Source organism: Canis lupus, chromosome 34 (genome assembly GCF_011100685.1).
Source record: "Canis lupus familiaris isolate Mischka breed German Shepherd chromosome 34, alternate assembly UU_Cfam_GSD_1.0, whole genome shotgun sequence".
Taxonomy (NCBI): Eukaryota; Metazoa; Chordata; class Mammalia; order Carnivora; family Canidae; genus Canis; species Canis lupus.
The window spans coordinates 13,618,075-13,636,124 of NC_049255.1; the positions used below are offsets into that span (position 1 = coordinate 13,618,075).

Below are 18,050 nucleotides of genomic sequence, written 5' to 3' on the forward strand. Positions count from 1 at the left end.
TAAAACCCAATGTATTGATAGGTATTTGGGAAACAGTGTAAAGTCAGGCCATATTTGCATAATTTATACATTTGCCTAAAGTTTATAGAAATGAATACAAAAATAGAGATAAAATTTTAGGAAACTAGAGACATGACCACAAAATTATGTTACAAGCTCACCAGATTTGATAAGCTTGTTATACATTTGGATAAAAACAAATGAGGATACTAAGGTTTAGATCAGTAAGTGAGTGAAGAAGTTCAAGTGAAGAAAGGGAACCGTGGGAGGAAAAAAAGGAAGTGGTTCTTTTGAGACTCATCCTTCCTCTACAAAATAGGATAGGAGCAGGTCTGATAGAAAAATCACATTATGCTATCATTTAACCTCCCTAGTTGGTTTTTTAACAGTAGTCTGGTGCATGACTGAAGGTGAGATTAAGCCTAAAGAGAGTCTGTAAGTAATACTTGGTGGTGGTAGTAGTGGTAGTGATGGGAGATTTGTGCTACTTACTGAAATCTATAAAAGATTGATGAGGGAGACCAAAGCCGGGGAACAGCTAAACACTAGGTACTCTTTCCTTAGAAACTATGGAAAACTCTCAGAGCAAAATCCTCAAATTTTCAAAGAAGTAGGCAGATACAGCCCACTTGAATTTTGGCTACCAGTTCTCCAGCTTACTCTTCATACAGCCCCTTGTAACTGAATGACTAGTTAAAAGGTGTGGACTTGTACACTAGGTTTTCTGTTCAAAGTCTAAGGGAATATATAAACCATAACCAGGTAAATAAGGAATAGAATCTTAGTGTAGTTCAATGATAAATAAAGAGTTCTTCAGCCAGACTGAGAAAAGTAGGACATTCACCAAAAGGAAAAAGTCAGTATAGTCTCAGACTTCTAACTTCATTAGAGTCAGAGGATATGGAACATCAATAAAAGGTTTTGAGGAAAATGAACATTGTAGTTTTCAAGGAAGGAGTTTAAGGCTTCTCTTTATCATTTCTTTTACTCCAGTTCAAAGAATTGCTCTTAGTTGGTCAGATTCTACAGGAACATGTTGCCTCAACTTGCTGTGGGGAGTGTCCTTGTGTAATGAGTTAAAAGATCATTGCAAGTGGATGTGTCTCTTTTTGTATTTCTTTTCCATAATGCTGAGGTGGTAAGGACCAAGAACCTTGACTCAGCATCATGGAAGGAAAACAATCCCAGTTCAGCACTCAGGATTGAGGAAAAATCATTATCTATCTTTTTGTTTACATTGCATCTAGTGCTGGTATACGTGTATTTATCAACCTGGAAAAAAAAGAAATAGGGCCTATCTTAGCCTGATTTTGTCAAAACTTATTTAAATCTAACTTGTTTATAGCCTAGGAATAGTTCAAGGCCAACAGAGTTCCAGGCCAACAGAGTTTGGCTCTGGAAACAGGGTTAGCAGTAGTTAAATAGGATGACTCATAAAGGTTTAAAGTTAGAAAGTAATCAGGGGTTCTCTTCAAGATAGGTTTGTGATTTCGTTTGAGTCCTCACATGCCACCCTAAATATACAGCAATGATAAACTCTAAAGTGAAAATTAAAAAGACATGGCTGAACTAAAAACTTACCTATGCCTATGAAAATGCAAGAAAAAAACCAAAACTAATATAAGTTTACTCCATTTTTTCTACTGAAATTTGGAACAAAATTAAGCAAGGCTAAGATAGAGTACAGAGATTAAATGTGGCCCATGTAAAGTAGGAGACTAGGGCCAGGCTTACTGCTTTTAAAATTGACCATGTTAAATAAAGCTTCATCACCCATGAAAGGAAGTTGTAAAAATCTGTGACCAACAATTTCCTGGATTACAGATTGTGCATACTGAGAGACAAAAGTAAGTAGACACAGATTCAAAGCTAGGACTTGGGCCAATTTACTCACTTGCTCATTGACTATATCATCAGGACACTAAGATAAAGTGGAGTTTAAGACAACTATAAAACAGGTAGGCAAGGAGGTATGGGCACAGAGGAAAAAACAAATTCCCACAGGATGCAAAAGTTCAAAGTAAAAATTCATACACACTAAGAAAATCAATAAATTAAAAATGGAAGAGTGAATTACCTTCTGGTTAACTTTAGGTTATTTAACTTGCAGGTATTCCTGAAAATGAGAAATGAAAATATTGGAATAAAATAAGGAAAGTTAATATTTGGGTAAACTGTAAATTAGAAAAACTTAAAGGGAGAATTAGCAAATTGGAATACAGCATAGGAATTCAACTAAAACTCATAGAAAAATTAAAAAATATGGAGTATCAATTGAGTTATTCCAATATAAATTTCATAATAATCCAGAAAGGAGTATAGAAAGAATAGTAGAAAAGAAACATTCAAAGATACAATAATTAAGAATATTCTTAAATAAAAGAAATACATGAACCTCATTTGAGAATATCCACTATATTAGTTTCCTAGGGCTACTGTTACATAGTGGTAAAGACTAAGTGGCTTAAAATTAGTTCCAGAGGCTAGAGGTCCAAAATCAGGATGTTAGTAGCATGATTCTTTCTGAAGGCTCTGAGGAAGAATTTTTTTCCTTGCCTCTCTCTTATTTTCTGGTGATTTGCTGGCAATTTTTGTCTTCCTTGACTTGTAGACATATCACCTCAAACTCAGCACTGATTTTCACATGGCATTCTCTTTGTATCTCTCTCTTCCATGTATGTCTGTCTCTATGTCCAAATTTTCCCTTATTTATAAAGACACCAGTCATATTTAATTAAGGTCCATCCCAATGACCTCAATCTAACTTAATTAACCATGTGAGGACCCTGTTTCCAAATAAAGTCACATTTTGAGGTACTAGGGTTAGGACTTCAGTATATCTTTCTTAGGGGATACATTTCAACCCATAACACTGTCCAAACACTTAACATGGAAATTAAGGTGAAACTTCGGAAAATTAAAGATCAAGAGAACCAGAAAGAAGCAGATTAGCAGTAAAATTCTCATTAAAGGGGCGGTGGCTCAGTACTTGAGAGTCTGCCTTTGGCTCAGGTCAAGATCCCGGGGTTCTAGGTTCAAGTTCCACAACTTGGGAGCCTATTTTTCCCTCTGCCTGTGTCTCTGCCTCTCTCTGTGTCTCTCATGAATAAATAATTAAAATCTTTTTAAAAAACAATTTCTCAGAAGTAACAACTGGCAGAAGACAAAGGAAGAATATCTTCAAAGAGCTAGGAAAATAACTGTTAAGCTAGAATTCTATACCTAATTAAAATATCCTTCCAAAGTAAGGGTGAAATAAATAATTGTTTTCAAACACAGGAAGTTCTAGAAGCTTACTACTCATTGATTCTTGCATAAAAACCTACTAAAATTAAACCTGAAGAGGAGTAGGGTGCAAGGACTTATAGTCAGGTCAGAAATTGGCAACACACCTTGGAATAGCAACAACAAAATGTAAGAAATATATTTTATGTGGGCATTTTAAAAGGGAACAAAATAATCTAGTTAACTATATTAATACTAGGATAATGAAGGTAAAAATATACTAAAGACTTATTTGAGAGGAAAAAGTTTGAATAACTTTAGAGTTTGTTGCAGAAATTTATATTATATATATGCCAAAAGTATATTAGACAAAAAGAGAGAAAAATAGTAGGCAATGCGTTAATATGAGACAAATATTTATGTTACAAACATTAAAAATTTGCAAATTAGGAGAAAAACAGATCTACAATGAGAAAAGAAAATCAAAAGCCCTGGTATAAAATAGACAATGGTCATTCAAAATTGATTAATAGAAGAAATATAAGTGGCCAAGAAACATGAATCTATATTTAATTGCATTAATAATCAGTAAGTGAAAATAATAAATGATGAAACATATTTTGGATTTTGGATTAGTAAAGATTAAAAATATAGATAAAATCCATTATTAATGAAGGTGTAAGGAAAGACTCACTCTCATGTTTTATTGATAGGAGTTACATGAATAGTTCTTTCTTTAAGTGATTTGGTTTATGCATCAAACTGTAAATTGAATAAATTACTCGACCCAGGGTATAATCCCACTTTTAGAAATTTAATCTAGGGAGACAATTACAAAGGTGTTCTTCACATTGTTTATAATACAACCTTGAGAATTCAATAGGATAAAGTAGTCATTTAAGGATGACAAGGCAGAAAAGCATAAACAGGAATGCCCTTGGACATTGCATTGTTCTCTTTTAATTTTCAGCTTAATGAATTTAAACCATTTTTGCTGCTCCACTATAGAATTCAAAGACATAAGATTTCTCTTTTAAATTGGGAGCATGATTTTATTGCCATAAATTAGTAGTGGCCTTAATAAACAAGAGGCAAACAGACATATTACCTATTATCATCAGAAGGATGGAACTAAGATCATTGGTTCCAAGCCAAAGCCTTCCTTCTTGGCAGATATCCTCCATTACATCAACTCATTAAGATACCTGCAGTTAATTTATTTTGAAGGATTTCATCAGATAGTTCAATGTTATGGTTATGGTTTTAACACCTTCCCTGAAAAACACCCAGGCTAAAATTATTGAGCCCTTCTATGGTGAGTCACCAACATAAACACATCGATGTCTGCAGGTGCTAAAGAGGTAAAGTAATTGAATAGAGTAGGTAAGAAATGTAGTCAGCTGAGGAGTGTAGAATATTTGGGGACAAATTTGGGGACGATCTTAGTTTTTCTTAGGCAATTTGGTGGACAGCTTTTCCAGTTGTTTCACTCAGTGAATGGGTCCAGCCTTTGGAGAAATTGTACAGCAGTGGACAATGAAAGCTATAGGTTTGGGACATTCAGTTTAACTTTCTACATCACCTGGCCTCGTATTCATTTTGAAGGAAGCAGCTACCTTTTTCAGAAATACTATATCAGCTTTTTCAGAAATTCTGCATCAGCTGAGATTGGCTTGCAATCTTTCAGCGTCTCTTGCTCAGTAATTTCACATAGAACTAGTATTGTAGTGTATGTGTTCAGGCTACCATATAAGATTGTATAATTTTACTGTACAATTTAGTTCAGGAAAGTACTTTCCCCACAGGTTCTGGTCCAGCCAATGAGATATGCTCTACCATCACCTTCTTCAAGAATCAATACTGTACAGGATTAATAATCTCCATTTTTAAATAATCTTTCCAGTAATTTACTGAATTGATAGAGAAAGATAAAACTGAATTTACTCTGGTTCACAGGTACTACTTCATGGTACAGATTAGGGCTACATCAGAATTTAAATAGCCCCATAAAATATTCCAGACAACCACCACCATCACCACCACCATCACCACAACACTATCTCTGTGGATTCAAGTAAAATGAAATAAATCAGTTTTTCTGAACTCCAAAGCAGCTTTTCCTTCCATGTTCCCTATCCCAATGAATAGAACTACGATTCATCTAATTTTTCAGGCCCCAAACACAAGCATGTCTTTGATTCCTATTTCTTCCCAACGATTTACCATGCCCTGTCAATTTTATCTCAATTGACTTCCATTCATCCAGTGCCTTTACTATAATTAAGGATACCATCATTTTAAGAAGGCCCCCAGTTGATCTCCTTCAGTCCGTCCTTGCCTCTTGTAATTTGCTCCCTTCAAGGCAAAGTGACCTTTCCAAGATGTAAATCTAATCATCTCACTTCACTACTTAAATATTTTCAGGTGCCTTCAGGTAAAGACTCTGGCTTAACATGGAGCTAATAAGGCTGATAAGGTTATGTAGGCTTATAAGGCTTATAAGGCTGATACCTGCCTGCCTTCCAATCTCATTTCTTACCACTTTCCTTTTGGACCATTTTGACCTATATTCAGTTTTGAGAATAATGTCTTTCTCTTTCCCTAATCTTTGGCTCTTTGAAAAAATTCTTCCTTCTGGAATCCTCTTCCATCTGCTCTTCACCTGGCTAATTTATGAGAACATTCCAAGTTTCACTGGGGATATTATTACCTTGTGTAGGATGACTTCTCTGGTCCCTAATCCTAGTTAAGATGCCCCCTCTGGAGTAGTAGTAACCCCACTTATTAGTAGTACTTATTATGTCAAATTGTAATTGCATATATCAAACTCCAGTGCATTCGATGACACATTCTTAAAGCTGAAATTATCTTTATTTGTCTAGCACTTAGCAAAATGACAAATAATATGCCTAAATATTCACTAAATACTAAACAGTCACAGACTGACTGAATGACTGACTGACTGACTGACTGAATGAATGAATGAATGAACGAATACACTGGAATAGATCTTGGCCAGGTATATTTACTAGGAGTGCAGCCTATATAAAACTAGATTATGCAAAACTGGGGCTATCATGGGCTAATATTAATATAAATCACCTTTAATATATTAAGATTAGAATATCTTCAACAGTTAGGATTGCTAAATATGTATTTGAACTAATAGCAAAGAAATATTAATGGCAAAGTTCCTTTTACTAAACAGATGCCATTCATATTGTTATGAACAGTTACTGAGTGCCAGCAATGTGTGAACCTCTAGACGGAATGTTGTGTTAGACAAAGTTTCTGCTTGGGAAATGATTTTAACAGACGATGTGCAAACATAGTATAAGCCTGAATTATGCTCAGCAGAAGGAGGAGCAATAAGACTTTCTAGTTTTCATGGAAGCTTTGCCCTAACTGGATGTTAAATTTAAAATTTTAAAGAAAAATGTTTAGGAATATGTTTTGCTTGAGATTATGGTGGTCACTAGCCTGAGCCCAAGAGTCAGATAGATTTAAGTCTAATATTGACTCTTTACCAGTGAGAAGAGAACTTTAATGATGCTGAAACTTAATAATCAAGGATGTCATGAGATGATAATAATAATATCTTCCTCAGTGATGGTTAACTTTATATGTCACTTGACTAGACTAAGGAATGTTCAGATAACTGTTCATTATTTCTGAGTATACCTGTGAAAGTATTTCTGGATAAGATTAACAATTGAATGAGTAAAGCAGATTATCCTCTCTGATACAAGTGGGCATCATCCAATCCACTGAAGGCCTGAATAGAACAAGAAGGGGGAGAAAAGCCTAATTCATTCTATTATTGATTTGGGATATCCATATTCTCCTGCCCTTAGACATTGGAACTCCTGGTTCTTGGGCCTGTGAATTCTGGGACTTACACTAGCAGCCACTCTCCCTCCCCAGTTCCCAGGCCTTTTGCCTCATACTGAATTATGCCACCAGCTTTCCTGTTTTTCTAGCTTGTAGATGGTATATTATGGGACTTCTTGGCCTCCATAATCACAAGAACAAATTCTCATACTAAATCTCCTCTTGTGATATCTATATATATTCTATTGGTTGTTTTTCTTTGGAAAACCTTGAAAAATAGTCTCATAGAGTTATTATAGTAAAGATTAAATAACATAAAACATATAAAATTCCTGGCATAATAACCAGGACATAGAAAATGCTCAGTAAATATTAGATACTAAAATCCTTTAGTCTAACCTCATCAATTTCCAGATGATGAAACCAAGGCATCAAAGATATTAAATGAAACTACCTATGGTCTCATAGCTAGTTAGTAAAATGTAGAGAACTAGAAGGAAAATCTTTCAAATTCCTCATTCTCTCTCCTGATTGTTTGAATACAGTATGTGGATGCAAACTGAGGAGGCATCATAACACATGGTATCCATGGTGACAAGGTTCTCATGAAACATAAGCATTGTTTAATTTCTAGCCACTTTTCCCATCCTCTCCATTAGTTATGAGCAAGAATAAGGAGAAAGGAACATGGACAATTATGTACAAAATGAAAATTCCATGATCTGAAGAAAAAAGTGATGAGATTAGAAAGATTGTTAGCTGCATAGACTTGTTATTTTGTGCTATAAGTGTAGTATCAAGGCAGTAAGTATGTATTTGACTAAGTGCAGTGCCAAGGTGATATGTATTTATTTGAGCAGGAATGAATTTACTGTAGGCAAAGTATATGGCAAAATTGAAAGGGGGCAATTTTAAGGATCAAAAGAAATGTTCTTTGTCCATTAATTTTTTTTATCAGCTAATGGAATTGCATGAAAGTTCAAATATTTGGGTTTTTAAATTTTTCTAAGGCTTTTCTACTTTTTGTGAACATCAAGAATGATATTTCACATTGTTAACCATGAAGAGACTTCCAGGTATTAGTGATATGTAATATATTTTAGCAGCACGTTTTTTATAGAAACAGGAGTAGTATTCCTTTGAAGGAATTCAGGTTGTAATGCAGATGACATGAATAAAGCAAAGATCATTAATTACTAATGGAATAGTTCATTATTAGGCTAGGCCACATAGATTTTTTTTATCTTAGTCAATGTAGCTATAGTGTAGCAATTTTTTAAATTATCATTTCAAAGAACCTACTCTGAAAAGAAAAACAAAGAACCTCCTTGGCTCCACTGACTTCATTGTTTTTCTATTCAGGCTTTACTTTAAAGGATAAGTTTTGGGGGGCACCTGGGTGGCTCAGTCAGTTAAGCATCGAACTCTTGATTTTGGCTCAGGTCATGATCTCAGGGTCATGAGATGGAGCCCTGTGCCAGGCTCCACACTGGGACATGAAGCCTACCTAAAATTCTCTCTACCCCTCGCCCTCTGCCCCTCCCCACCATGTGTGTGCTCTAGCTCTCTCTTTCAAAAAAAAAAAAAAAGGATAAGTTTTGAAAATGCAAATATCCCAATATGTTAATGGGGATTTGAATCTAACACATTTTTTCTAGTAAAAGGGACACATGATAGGTAGAGAATTTGTGTAAGAGGTTGCCAGGAGGATAAAGATATGTAAAGAATACTTTTTTTTTGAAAAGTTCCTGTTTCTGCCAAGATTCATTCATTCATTTATTTTTTCAAACTTCACTGCACTGATAAGAACAGATACCACACTTAGTCTCAGCCAAAAGGCTAAGATGCAATAGACTTTCATATCAGCCATGACTAAGATAATTCATTTTGGACTTACCCTCTTGACATAAACAACTATAAACTGGGCAAAATTAATGAGGTAACTGTTTTCAGGAACAGATAAACAAGCAATACAGAACAGTGATTCTTGAGAGAAGAGAAACACATGTGATGAGCTCTATGTTAATTCCAACTCTTTGCCCTAAGGCATTTTTATGAATGAACCCAAATAGAAACTAGAGGTCTTCCTCTTATGAGACAGTGATCATAGATTAGGGCTGCATAAATAGCTGGAAGTTGTGTGGCAGAGAGGTGGGTTTAGGGTGTATATGTGGGTTTTGCTCATGTGTTTGAATTAGGGCTGCTCTTGACTCCTCAAGGTAAAACTCAAGGGAGCAGTACACTACAATTTGTGCAAAGGGTTGAGATGCAAACTGATGTAAGAGAGGCCACAGAGTGCTGGAAGATGGAGGTCAAACCATCCAAATTGGAGAGAAATTACTGCCTACCTAAAAAATATAGTGGAAATCCATTAGAGCACACTTTAGGAGAAAAACACACTTTGGAGTAAGTAAGTGCCATGCACTTGGATTGGAAATAAAACCCAAATAGACTCATCCTAACAAAGCATAAATCAATAGAAATTATCAAAACCAAAGCAGATTAAAAAATAAAAAGATTGTAAAAAATGTACAGAGACCCAGTAACTCACGGGACAATATCAAGTGATCTAACATATTGTTATAGGAGACTCAATGGGAGAAGAGATGGAGAATGAGCAAAATATATTTTAAGAAATAATGGCCCCTAATTTCCTAAATTTGTCAAAAAATTCAACCTATGGATCCAGGAAGTTCAGTGAATCTAAGTAAGATAAATACAAAGAAAGCCATACTAGGTAATAATTGTCAAACTGCTGTAAATCAAAGATAAAAAATTCTGCAGCTAAAAGTAAAAGAACACAAGCATGTATGGGAACAATGATGAGAATGGTGACTCGTTTCTTACCAGAAACAATGGAGGCCAAAAACAAGAGCATGATATCTTCAAAGTAACTAAACAACTACAACAGAATGCTAACCAGAAAACTATCTACCATAAAAAGTGAAAGAATATTTGGCTAGAAGTTTTGTGCTACAAAAAAATGTTAACAGTTTTTTTTTTTTCAGATTGAAAAAAATAACATAATATTGGAACTGGAATTTACAGAAAAGAATGAAATACACTGGTGCCCATGTCTCACATTTAAGTCTTTGATCTGTTTTGAATTTATTTTTGTGTATGGTGTAAAAGAGTGGTCCAGTTTCATTCTTTTGCATGTAGCTATCCAAGTTTCCCAACCCCATTTGTTGAAGAGACTGTCGTTTTGCCATTGGATATGGTATATGTACAATAGAATATTACTTAGCCATAAAAAAGGATGAAATTTTGCCATTTACACTGACATGGATGGAGCTAGAGAGTATTAGACTAAGTAAATAGGTCAGTCAGAGAAAGATGAATATTGTATTCACTTGCATGTGGAATTTGAGAAACAAAACAAATGAAAATAGAGAAAAAAAAAGAGACAGAGAGGCAAACCAAGAAACTGAGTTTTAATTATAGAGGACAAACTGATGGTTACCAGAAGAGAAGTAAGTAGGGGCATGGGTTAAATAGGTGGTGAGGATTAAGGAGGGCACTTGTTGGATGAACACCAGGTGTTGTGTGGAAGTGTTGAATCATTAAACTGTACACCAGAAACTAATATTACACTGTATGTTAACTAACTGGAATTTAAATAAAAATTTTAAAAAAGTAAATGTCATGGAGATCGGAAAGGAAGAAGTAAATGTATCTTTAGTTGCCAATGACATCACTGCATTTGTAGGAAATCCTAAGAAATCTATAAAACAACTACTAGAACAATACTTTTGGGGAAGATTTCAGAATTCAATCTTGTTAAATGTAAAAAAAATCTTGAAAAGGAAGAATTGAGTTGAAGCACTTTACGCTACCTGATTTTAAAATAATAAAAACTGCAGTACTAGGATAATTAGGACAAGTAGGTCATATGAATAGCAAATAGTCCAGGAAAAAAAAACACGTGTATACAATAATTGAATTTTGAAAAAGGTGCCAGGAATAATTATATTAATCAGTGGTTCTCAACCTGAGGCCATGCCCCACCAACTCCTGGTGGATGGAGGGGGGTAGGAGACATTTGGTAATATCTGGAAACATTTTTGATTGCCACAATTGAGTAGGGGCACTACTGGTATTTAATTGGTAGAGGCCAGGAATGCTGCTAGATATCATACAATGAATAGAACAGCTTCCCCCAAAAAGGTATTTTCTGATCCAAAATGTAAGACATCCTGGAATAAAGTATGGAAAGAAAAATAAGCCTCCATTCTTATCTCAAACTATGTATAAAAATAATCTGAGATGACTCATAGATCTGTGACAGCTAAAGTATAAAGCTTATGGAATAAAACATGAAAGAATATTTCCGTATTACAACAGACAGATTTTTGGGACGCCTGGGTGGCTCAGCAGTTTAGCGCCTGCCTTTGGCCCAGGGCGTGATCCTGGAGTCCCAGATTGTGTCCCACATCAGGCTTCCTGTGTGGAGCCTGCTTCTCCCTCTGCCTGTGTCTCTGCCTCACTCTCTCTCTCTGTCTCTCTCATGAATAAATGAGTAAAATCTTAAAAAAAAAAAAAAAAAAAGCAAAAACAACAGGCAGATTTCTTAGGCAGGGCAAAAGAAAATTGATCAATTAGTCTTCATCAAAATTTAAAAGTTCTGTTCATCAAGAGATATTAGTAAGAAGATGAAGTAAGGCACAGGTTGCAGGAAAATATTTGCAATACATGTGTACAACAAAGAACAAATCTCCATAATATTAAAAAAATCAATAAAGATGGCAACCCTTTAAAAATAATGGACAACTATGTAAAAGACACTTCACAAAAGAACATATTGAATGGACAATAAGAATGTAAATGTAACTGTCATTGGTGAAATGCAAATTAAGACCACAATGAGATACCACTACATAACCACCAAAATAACTAAAATTAAAATGCTTAGTAGCATCATTGCAAACTTGTCATATTCTATGACAAATAGAACACTTGACATTACTTGTAGAAGTATAAAATGGCACAATCACTTTGGAAGATGATTGGTAGTTCTTTTTAATAAACATCTACCTAATAACTTCATTCACATGTTTTTTACCTAACACCAAAAGATATGTACAAGAATGTTTATAGCTTTATTCATTAGTGCAAAAAACTGAAGATCACCAAAATGTCCATCAAAAGAAATTTGTAATTATTCGTACAAGAGAATAAAACTCTTTAACAAATAAAGAATGGACTTCTGATGCACACAAAAATATGGATACATTTCAAAAACATATTGAGTGAATGTAGAGAAGTGCATACAGTGTAATTCCAATTATATAAAGTTTAAGAGAGTTAAAACTGATCTATGGGGATAGAAATAAAAACAGTGGTTTTCAATGTGGAATGGGTAATGACCGGAAGTAAGCACTAAGAACTAAGGTAATGGAAATATTCTAGATCTTAGTAGGCTATTGGTTACATGGTGATTACATTTATCAAAACTCATTGAACTGTACGTTTATGATCTGCACATTCTACTTGGGTATATTATACTTCTATAAAGAAAAAACAAGTTCAGGGAAAACATTATTGATATACTACTATGTTCCATGGACTCTTGTAGATAATAGTGATACAGCATGAACGAAACAGGTAAAATTCTGACTTAATCAAGCATATGTTTATATTGACAGCATGACAGGAGAGCTAAAATCAAAGTGCAAATATCGTCTATGCTAGTGAAAAGGGTAGTGGATAAAATCAAGTCAAGCAGAATATGGGGATAGAAAGTGACAAAGGGGATCAGGAAGTATTACTTTGGTTTAGGGAGCCAGGGATTATGGTAAAGTTTTATAATATCCAATGTTGGTGTAGTTATCATAAAATGGTATATCTATATTTCAAGTAAATCAGAATCATTTTGAAAATCAGCACAGCAATATGGAGCAAGAATCACATCATCAAATTTGTTCATACTTTAACGCAACAATTCAATTTCTTGGAATTTAAGGAAAAAGTTTAAAAAGAATACAAAGCTTCATGAATGAAATATGTGTATTGCAATGTACTTATCTTAAAAATGAAAAATAACTTCATATTTAGCATTAGTAACTGGTTAAGTGAAGTAGTGAATATTTAATCAATAAATATTATGCAGGCATTATAATTATGATTATAAAGGTTATGTAACAACATGGAAATCTTTGTGATACATTGCGTTTAAAACAGGAATGTGAAATTCTATGTAAATTTTTATTAGACTATAATAATATGCCTTGACAAAGACTGAAGAGAAATAAGAATAAAGCACAAGTTTCCGTTTGAATTAAGGGTTTTCCTTGTGAGGTTAAGATTATGGACAGATATTTTCTTTATTTTTATTTAGTGTTATGTTTGTGTTGCTGGTTTAATAAATATATGTATATCATAAATATATATGCTTTGAGAAGAAACAAAAAATTCTAAAGGCATGGTGATTTTGCAAACCATCATAAAATAGGTACTCAAAGAGGAATGTAAAGTATAAAGAGAATTGAAAGCCAATAATGTGATTATTTAGTCTCAGTTTTTAATGCCCTTTATATTTTTCTAAGTCTTTTTCTTGATTGTATTATCTCTGTCAGTTAGTGACAAGTTATTAAAATTATTTTTTTCAACCAAAATTCTCTTTCTCCTTTGCTCTTGATAATTTTAAACGTATAAGTCTTGTTTTAGATATACATTATGGTGGAGATAAAGTGTTCCCTCCACTGGTGAGACCATCAACTACACATCCTTGATTTGTATTAATAGGCATCTAATCTAGGTTGGCCAATTATTGGGGTATCTGTTGAAGCTGCCCTACATACAGACTGTGTGTGCTCTAAGTAGGGCCAGACTTTTTACAGAGTCCCCATGCAGATGCTGGGAGAGAGAGGACCTCTTTCCTTTTGCTCACATGCAAGCACAACATGAGCCTGGAGTTAGGTAGGAACAGCCATCTCTGCCTTCACTTAGAGGGAGCCTGTGGTGAATAAAGTTAACATAGAGGAAAGTATAGCTGAGATAATGAAAGAGATGTTCCATGACATCTTGCATCTAACTTGCTTCTAGACTTTTTTGTTATGTAAGCTATTAAGTAGTGCCTACCATCATTTTTTTGTTTATCCATAAGGTAGTTGGAGGGGTTTCTGCCATTTGCAACCAAAGGAGACCTAATATAATAGGACTAGCTGTTTTAAGAAGCTTCCCAACCAGAATTCTGGAAGGAGCCTGCAGGAAGTATGCAATGACTTACAAAGCAGTTTGATTGACTTTTTGGAAGAATGAAATAATGAACATACACATTCTCATCTTCAAATCTATTGGGGAAAAGCAGTTGGATCCAGCAATCTCCTATAATTGCTTTCTTGGCTAAATCACTAGGGACTATAGGGATTTGCTATTTTATGAAATTAAAAGAAGGAACAACAGGGGCTATTATCTAACTTCTGAAAAAGAATGCCTGCAGGTTCTTAGGGCCCAGCAGGAAAGAGGTTATAATCAGTCTATTAGTCTTGCAGTAGTTAAAAGTTGCATGCTTTGTGCCTTTCTATGGTTAGCATCAGCTATTTTCTAGCTTCCACGCAAGGAGATTTTCCACATTCTGTGGGAAAAGAGTTTAGGATCCCAAATGTTCATCTTTTAATTTAGGTCTCTTCAGGGAAGAAAAATAGCTATTCTATAATAGTGATTCCAAAAAAATGTTGAATCTGGAACTTCTGACTTGGAAAATCTGAAAGACTAAAAGTCATGGCAAAGAGCAGAGGTTAGAAGTAGACATCCTATAGGGAAACCCTTAAGTTAGGCCATCTCATTTTTAGTTTTATTAACAAGACAGTACCATTCAATGACTCAGTGGCATATTGAGTCTGAAAGGGAATGTCAGGAAGTCAAGGATACTGTAGGGCTCCACAAGAGGGCAATCCATTAGGGTCTCCTTACTCACCATTTGCTGGGTGTCCTTCAAAGACACCCCCCCTTAATATTAACCCAAAAATTTGGAAAATAAAGAAAGAAAATATTCGTGAGTTACTAAAACTACACTTGGCAATCTTTTGTCATACTTTCTTAAAAAAGATTTTATTTATTTATTTGACAGAAAAAGAGAGAGCAAAAGCAGGGGGAGGGGCATAGCCAGAGGAAGAAGCAGACTCCCTGCTGAGCAAGGAACCTGATGTGGGACTCGGTTCCAGGACCCTGGGATCATGACTGAGCCGAAGGCACATACTTAACCAACTGGACCACCCAGGTGCCCTCTTTCAGTACTTCTACTTTTATATGTGTGCTTCAGGTAGTTATAATAATCACAGTATACATACAATTTAGCATTGTACTTTTTTCAACATTATAAGTATTTGACCATGTTGTTCATAATCTTTGTAATAAGCCTTTTTAAATGATTTCATACTATTTTTATCTATAAAAGTAATTATTTTATTTTAAATGAAAAACCCTTGAGAGTTTGATTTAAGTGATGGTGCTTCTGTTCTGGTGAGTCTCATCCCTCAGTGTGCTCCAGAGTAACACAGGGGCTTGAGAAAGATGATCACATCCTCAGAAATTCAGATTTGCTTAATCAAAAGTGGGGCCATATCATCGTTACTAAAAAAAAATAATCCCCCCAGATGATTCTAATATGTATAGGATTGAGAACCACTGAATATCCCCAAAATACATTTGTCCTCAAAATTTACAGCAACAGAGTTCATGGATTCTTTGGGTTCAAAGACCCCAGATTGTCATCTATTTTATACAATACAGCTTATACAACTATTACCTAATATCTAGACATATTTTTCAGTGTTTTTCCACTATAAAAAGTGTAGCTGTGGACATGTGGATGTATATAGCATCTTTCAGAAGTAGGATTCCATGACAATTTTGCAACTCTTTCTAACATCCTGCCAAATTGCTGCATCTTAGGGATCCTCTTAAAACACTCTCTTTCCCTCTCACATATATGCATTTCAAGACTCAACCAAAGACTCAGCAGATCTCTGGAGCTCTCTCTCTCTCTCTCTTCTCTCTAGCTCTCTTATTTATAATTCTCTTTACTACAAATTTTAGCCACTCTGACCTCTCCAAACTTCAATGTCTGCCTCCCCAGCTCAGCAGGACCAAAGGGCTCTGTTTGGGTTTCCCTTTCTTTGTGAAACATGCAGCATGAAAATTGTCTCTAGACAGTAATCTGGTGCAATAGTGAATGTTTTCCTCTTCTTGGGATCATAGTCTTGTGTCCAATGCCTGAAAACCACAGTTTCATGTATTTTTTCTGATTTTCTAGTGTTTAAAGTGAATAAAGTAAACCTTTTCCTTCTCTTACTTCATCTTGGATAGAAGCAGAAACTAGTCTACTTATATTTAATGTCATTAATATATTTGGATTTATTTCTATTGACTTATTGTGTACTTTCATTACTTCTCTTTGTTGTTTTCCTGTTCTCTCCCTTCTTGATAGTATGTTTCATACTATCTAAAGCCCTATAAGAAGTCCTCAGAGACCACTTCTGGCAGTGGTATAGGGTTTATGAATACCTGTAGGTAGGTGGCCCCATAATATATATGGTTTATAAAAAGAGTACATTGCAAATAAAAAATTGAAAAACAATTGCCACAATTATCACAAAAGTAATTTGTGATGAATTATCTAGTTAATTAGCCAGTTCTCTCTCTCTCTCTCTCTCTCTCTCTCTCTCTCTCTCTCTCTCTCTCCTGCAGAGATCTGGGTACCAGCATGTAGTAGATGCTAAAAAAGTACTTTATGCCATGGTGCGGCCGCTGCCGTGGTTGATGTGGTTGGCCCGGGGCTGAGGAGGCCACCAAGATGCCGCAGTTCAAGTCCTGGAAGATCGCGATCCTGGGCTACCGGTCTGTGGGGAAATGCTCATTGACGATTCAGGTTGTTGAAGGCCAATTTGTTGACTCCTACGACCCAACCATAGAAAACATAGCCCTTTTTAAGGATTCCAAGCTGAAAAGAAAGGACGAAAACACTCCAGATCCTTTGTACCTTACTCTTACGGAATTACTAGTCCTTCCCCCACTCCACCCCCAGCCTTTCCAGTCCTGAAGACTTGAAAGAATGCTGTGGAGAAGTGTTCTGGGATGGAGAGAGCAGTTGCAATATGAAAACAAAGATGTCTCAAGTCTGTTGGCATTTCAGGTCATGTGCAGAAAAAAGCACCAAAGAACAGAACCAGCCACAACCTTTACCTTGTCCAGTTTCAATCTATGCTTTCAGAATCTTCCTGAAGGATTTTAGGACCATGAGAGTTTTGATTCTAGCGTCACAGAAGAACACCTGAAGCCTTTGCCCAGGGAAGCTGGTTTGTTGGAAGCTGATCTTGTTTCAAACGATCTTAAAACCCTAAGTAGATCCTAGAGCCAGTCTTCTCAGATTCTTGACACCTGGGACTTAACCCAGGATTTGTCACCAGGAACATACACATTTAAACATGGGATTCTTCAAAACTGATGGGCATATTAAACCTGAAGCTGACTTAACAGGTTCATAAAGTTCAACAAGATTTGTAGACCTCACTTGCCCAGAGCTTGCAAGAGAAACTTCAAAGGAGCTTTACAACATGGAGTTGACAAACTATGGACCTTAGGCCAGAAAAACCCACTTTTTGTACAGTGCGCGAGCAAAGAATGGTGTTTATGTTTTTTTAATAAAGTCAAAAGAAAAATATTTGTGACATGTGAAAGTTTCATGAAGTTCACATGTCAGTGTCCAGTAAGTTTTATTAGAACCCAGACATGTGCATTCGTTCATGTCGTTTCTGTGGCTGCTTTTGTTCTCCAATAGCGGACTTGAATCCTTGCAACACGGACTGTTTGTCCCTTTACAGAAAGAGTTTGTCCATCTCTGACTTAAAACATGCAGCTCTCCTTCATGTCGCAGTGTGCTGGCGGCATGGAAAAAGCCTGTTCGTTGCTTACCCAACTCTGGGAAGACCTGGCTTTTTTTTTTTTTTTTTTTTTTTAAAGATTTATTTATTTATCATAGACAGAGAGAGAGA

At 35.4% G+C, this 18,050-nt stretch overlaps 1 protein-coding gene and 1 pseudogene across 6 annotated transcripts in view; both read right to left on the bottom strand.

Annotated features, from left to right (window-relative positions):
• The window catches only part of PEX5L (peroxisomal biogenesis factor 5 like), a 315,279-nt gene that overhangs the window by 258,309 nt on the left and 38,920 nt on the right, over positions 1 to 18,050 (bottom strand). For 4 of the 6 annotated variants that reach the window (XM_038583448.1, XM_038583451.1, XM_038583450.1 and 1 more), the window contains one exon: positions 2,078 to 2,116. The exons of the other annotated variants lie outside the window; for them this stretch is intronic. The gene's annotated coding sequence lies outside the window, so the exon portion shown is untranslated. The remainder of the gene's footprint in view (positions 1 to 2,077; positions 2,117 to 18,050) is intronic. 6 annotated transcript variants of the gene reach the window in all.
• Positions 8,749 to 8,907, bottom strand: LOC119867583 (annotated as a pseudogene).